The sequence below is a fragment of the Osmia lignaria genome, unplaced genomic scaffold (genome assembly GCF_051020975.1).
Source record: "Osmia lignaria lignaria isolate PbOS001 unplaced genomic scaffold, iyOsmLign1 scaffold0063, whole genome shotgun sequence".
Taxonomy (NCBI): Eukaryota; Metazoa; Arthropoda; class Insecta; order Hymenoptera; family Megachilidae; genus Osmia; species Osmia lignaria.
This window is the reverse complement of record NW_027478204.1, coordinates 100,001-105,000: the sequence shown is the minus strand read 5'-3', so window position 1 is coordinate 105,000 and position 5,000 is coordinate 100,001. Positions and strand designations below refer to the sequence as shown.

The following is a 5,000-nucleotide window of genomic DNA, read 5'->3' as shown; positions in this document are numbered from 1 at the left end:
CGCGCCTATACTCCGCCGTCAGTGGCAAGTGGGGCTGGACAAAATTTGGTCCTCCATGAAGCCCTGACGAGTAGGAGGGTCGCGGCGGTGTGCGCAGAAGGGTCTGGGCGTGAGCCTGCCTGGAGCCGCCGTCGGTGCAGATCTTGGTGGTAGTAGCAAATACTCCAGCGAGGCCCTGGAGGACTGACGTGGAGAAGGGTTTCGTGTGAACAGCCGTTGCACACGAGTCAGTCGATCCTAAGCCCTAAGAGAAATCCTATGTAAATGAGGTGTCCTAAAGCTCTCAGTTAAAAAGCAACAACAAAACTGTTAAATATGGCTAAATCGAATTTATAAGAAGTAGTTGCAGAGATGCACACCCATTGGGCGAAAGGGAATCCGGTTCCTATTCCGGAACCCGGCAGCGGAACCGCATACCATTCGGGCCCTCGTAAGAGTGTTCGTCGGGGTAACCCAAAATGACCTGGAGACGCCGTCGGGAGATCTGGGAAGAGTTTTCTTTTCTGTATAAGCGTTCGAGTTCCCTGGAAACCTCTAGCAGGGAGATAGGGTTTGGAACGCGAAGAGCACCGCAGTTGCGGCGGTGTCTGGATCTTCCCCTCGGACCTTGAAAATCCAGGAGAGGGCCACGTGGAGGTGTCGCGCCGGTTCGTACCCATATCCGCAGCAGGTCTCCAAGGTGAAGAGCCTCTAGTCGATAGATTAATGTAGGTAAGGGAAGTCGGCAAATTGGATCCGTAACTTCGGAATAAGGATTGGCTCTGAGGAGCGGGGCGTGTCGGGCTTGGTCGGGAAGCGGGTCTGGCTGACGTGCCGGGCCTGGGCGAGGTGAACGGTTGGCGACTTCGGTCGCGTCCCGGGATCCGAGCTCGGTCCCGTGCCTTGGCCTCCCGCGGATCTTCCTTGCTGCGAGGCTTCCGTGGCGGTTAACGCCGTCGTGGTCGCTTCTTCGGCCGCCATTCAACGCTTAGCTCAGAACTGGCACGGACTAGGGGAATCCGACTGTCTAATTAAAACAAAGCATTGCGATGGCCCTCACGGGTGATGACGCAATGTGATTTCTGCCCAGTGCTCTGAATGTCAACGTGAAGAAATTCAAAAAAGCGCGGGTAAACGGCGGGAGTAACTATGACTCTCTTAAGGTAGCCAAATGCCTCGTCATCTAATTAGTGACGCGCATGAATGGATTAACGAGATTCCCTTCTGTCCCTATCTACTACCAACGGCTTAGCCACTTGGGACATACCGGTACCCGTCAGATCACCGAAGTCAAGCTAAGTGGGCACGGGCACCCAGAAAGATGGGTTACCGCGCGCTGTTGGGAAAAGTAGTGGACGTTAAGCGCCTGGTTGGTGAATTATTACCAGTCAGGTAAGCTTGATAAAGTAGACGCGTCCTATAGCAAAATTCCTTACGCCGACAAAGAGTCAAGTGTTGGATCTTCCGTACCCGATAACGATGATTTGAAAAATATGAGTTTGACAGTTCTTCCAATCGCTGTGACCTGGGTGGTGGTGGTTGCTGGGGAGTGGATGGTTAAGTTGCATATACCCGATCGGGTGAGGTGGCATATCCGCGCTTGTCCTCGGACAGCCGGATTCACAATAAACTGTCCCTATCTACTACCCCCAGGGGCTGCGGTTTGCTTGAAACCGGCCGCAGTACGGGTTTTAGCGACCCCGGGGTGCCCGAGCTCGTAGTATACCGTAAGCCTGTGGTCATGTTTCACAGGAACGGGGGTCTCGCCTTAACCGGCTGGACCGCGAGGATGACAACCTCTATAAAAAATCCCTAACCCCAAGTTATGGCGCGACGAAGAGGGTGCGTATCAGTCTTGCACTGGTGCGTGGCTGGTGGGCGCATCAGCCATGAGCTGCCACACTCCGGATACCTGGCGACCTCCGGTAGTATTATGCCTTGCTCGGGTAATGGTGGCTCTGCTCGGGTCGACATCCTTTCCACCGTACTCGTGGGACCAGTTATGAGTTGTGATCAAACAAACCCTAAACAAACTAAACTTTCTATGATGGACGTGGAGGAGGAGTGTAGAAGTAGGAAAAAAGGAATTTTGTGTGTATCATTGAGTAGAACTAGCTCTGTCTCCTCTGTGAGATCTGCGGATTCCGACATTAAAGAGACCGGTGGAAGTGTTAAAAGAAGAAAAGTGGTAGAAGATAAAGAGCAGGATTCTGATCTTACTGTTGAGCCCGAAAGGTTGTCACTGGAAAATGTAAGGGCCGAGAGGAAGGAACTGGAGGCTTTTCTGTTCAATGAAGCAAATAAAGTGACCAAGGCTGCAGTTAAAATCATTTTGGATAAATGGGCGTCCTTGGAAGCAGCGCTCCTAGCAGAAATAATGAAAGTTGAAAGGTTATCAGCCACACGGGAATTACACTGTACCAAGCCAGTAAATACTTACGCTCAGGTGGCAGCTGGCGGAGTAGCTCCTGCTGGCGCACATCTGAAACCTGAAACAGTAAAAGAGAAGCATGAAGTATTGATAATTAAACCTGAAAATGAAAATGACCCTAGATCTAATGATGAAATTAAAGCTAAAGTAACAGAAGTTCTAAAGAAAAACAGATCTCAAATAAGAATTAAACAAGTAAGGCAATTGAGAAATAAAGGCGTTGTGGTTGAGGTTAAAGACAAACGTGATATTGAAATTATAAAAAATTCGAAATTTAAGGAAGTTGGTTTAAAAACTGCAGAGCCTAAGAAAATTAATCCCAGTATAATTATATATGACGTTGAAAAGGAGTATAAAGCAGACGAGTTGAAAGAAGATCTGATTTTCAAGAATCTGGAAGTTAGAGACGACGAGTATGCTGAAAAATTGAAAAGGAGTATAGACTTTCGTCATTGTTTTAAAACTAAAAATGAGAGTAGAGTAAATTGGATAGTCCAACTACCAGCTAAGGAGTATAGCGCACTGATGTTGTCAAGGAAAGTGTATATGTTCTGGAGGATATATAAGCTAAAGGAATATCTAAACGTTATGCGTTGCTATAAATGTCAAGGATATGGGCATATAGCAAAATTTTGTCAGGCAAAACAGCAATGCTGTGAAAATTGTGGCAATACCGAACACGAAAGGAAGGATTGTCCTAGAAAGGATAAGCCGCAGTGTATAAATTGTATCCGCACGAAAAGAAAGGACACAAACCATAGTGTTACAAACAAACTTTGCCCTGAGCTGCAGCGGCAAATTGATCTATATAGAAATAGAATAAACTGGACCTAAAGATCGGTCAAATCAACTTACAGAGATCTATGGCAGCGACTGCTGATTTGAGGCAAATCATAAGTGCGGGGAAACTTGATATTCTCTGTATGCAAGAGCCATATGCGTATAAGAACCATGTTAAAGGATTTAAATCTGCGTCTCTTGACGTTTTAACACCCAAAGCTACTTACCCTTGGGTAGGAGCAGCGGTATGTACAGAGAACATAGAGGTATTCCAAATTTCGAAATATGATACGGAACACATTATGTGTTTTCATGTTCAAACAAAGTATCATCAATTTTATGTAATTAATTTGTATTGTCAATTCTCACTGCCGATGGAAGGATTTATATCTGAACTGGACAAAGTTTTGTCAACAGTGGATCCGACCAGGGTGATAATCTGCATGGATGCCAACGCCAGGTCCTTGGCCTGGTATTCGAATGAAACAAACGAAAGAGGAAGAATTCTGGAAGAATTCATATTAAGTAATAACTTTAAGATTCTAAACAGACCTAGTAGCCTCACAACTTTCTCGAATTCAAGACATGCATCCAACATTGACGTTACACTGGTTAGTGAAGCTATGGCAAATCTAGTCACCGCTTGGGAGGTACAAGAGATGTCAATAAGTGATCATAATTTGATTACCTTTAAGATGAAATTCCAAGATAGAGTGGAGCGATTGCATATTGCAAGTGCAGCCTTTAACATGAAGGCAGCAAATTGGGACAAATTTTCGCAACTAATAAGCCAAAAGTTAAATAGTGATTATATTAACAGTGCCTATAAATGGAGCATAAAGGAACTTATAAAAAACTTAAATAAGATATTAACGGAGGTTTGTAAGGAGTCAATACCGATCAGGAAGAACAGTAATAAAGCGGTTCCCTGGTGGACCGAGGAACTAAATAAACTTAGAAAGTGCGCTCGAAAGAAAGGTAGGCAGCTCTCTAGAGCTCGTAGATTGGGCCTCTCAGATAGCCTGCAACGACTCTCAGATGAATACAAAGAAGCTAGAAACAAATATGTTAAAGAGATTAGAAATCAGAAGAGCAACTCGTGGAAAAACTTCGTTAAAACAGAAGGGAATGAAAATCCCTGGGGCCTATTACATAAGATTGCTCGAGATAAAACTCAAATGAGGTGTAATATTGGTATGATGATGCTACCTTCTGGAGAGGTGACCAAAACATGGAAGGAGTCAGTCGAAACGCTGCTAAAGAAATTTGCGCCCGAAGATAATGCTACAAACGAATCACTTGTACATAAGCAAATAAGACAGATGAATAAACAATACCAGAATTGTAACGTAGAACCAGACATCAGCCACATGGAAATAGTCGGAGCTTTGAGAAAACTAAAGGATAAAAAGGCTCCTGGATCGGATGGCTTCGGGCCGGAAATTATAAAAGCTCTTTGGGATAATAGTAGAGAAGTGCTGTATATATTGTATAATAAATGTCTTAGAGAGTGCAATTTTCCAGATGAGTGGAAAACTGCGAAGTTAATTGTAATACCGAAAAATGATCAGGCGGACAAAATGTCTGTGAACTCATACAGGCCTATAGCATTACTTCCTGTAATTAGCAAAGTTTTTGAAAGAATCATTGTGGATAGAATTCAGGCGCAATATAAGGATAGGGGTTTAGCCAGTAATCGCCAATTCGGATTTAAAAAAGGTTTTTCAACGGAGGATGCTTTGTTGGCCTTCAAGGAGGGTATAACCCAAACTGAGAAAAAATACGTTGTTGCACTTTTTGTTGACATTGA

At 44.6% G+C, this 5,000-nt stretch overlaps 1 pseudogene; it reads left to right on the top strand.

The window, feature by feature from the left end:
• Positions 1-1,250, top strand: part of LOC143307634 (large subunit ribosomal RNA) — a 2,903-nt pseudogene extending 1,653 nt beyond the window's left edge.
• The last annotated feature ends 3,750 nt before the right edge of the window (positions 1,251-5,000 follow it).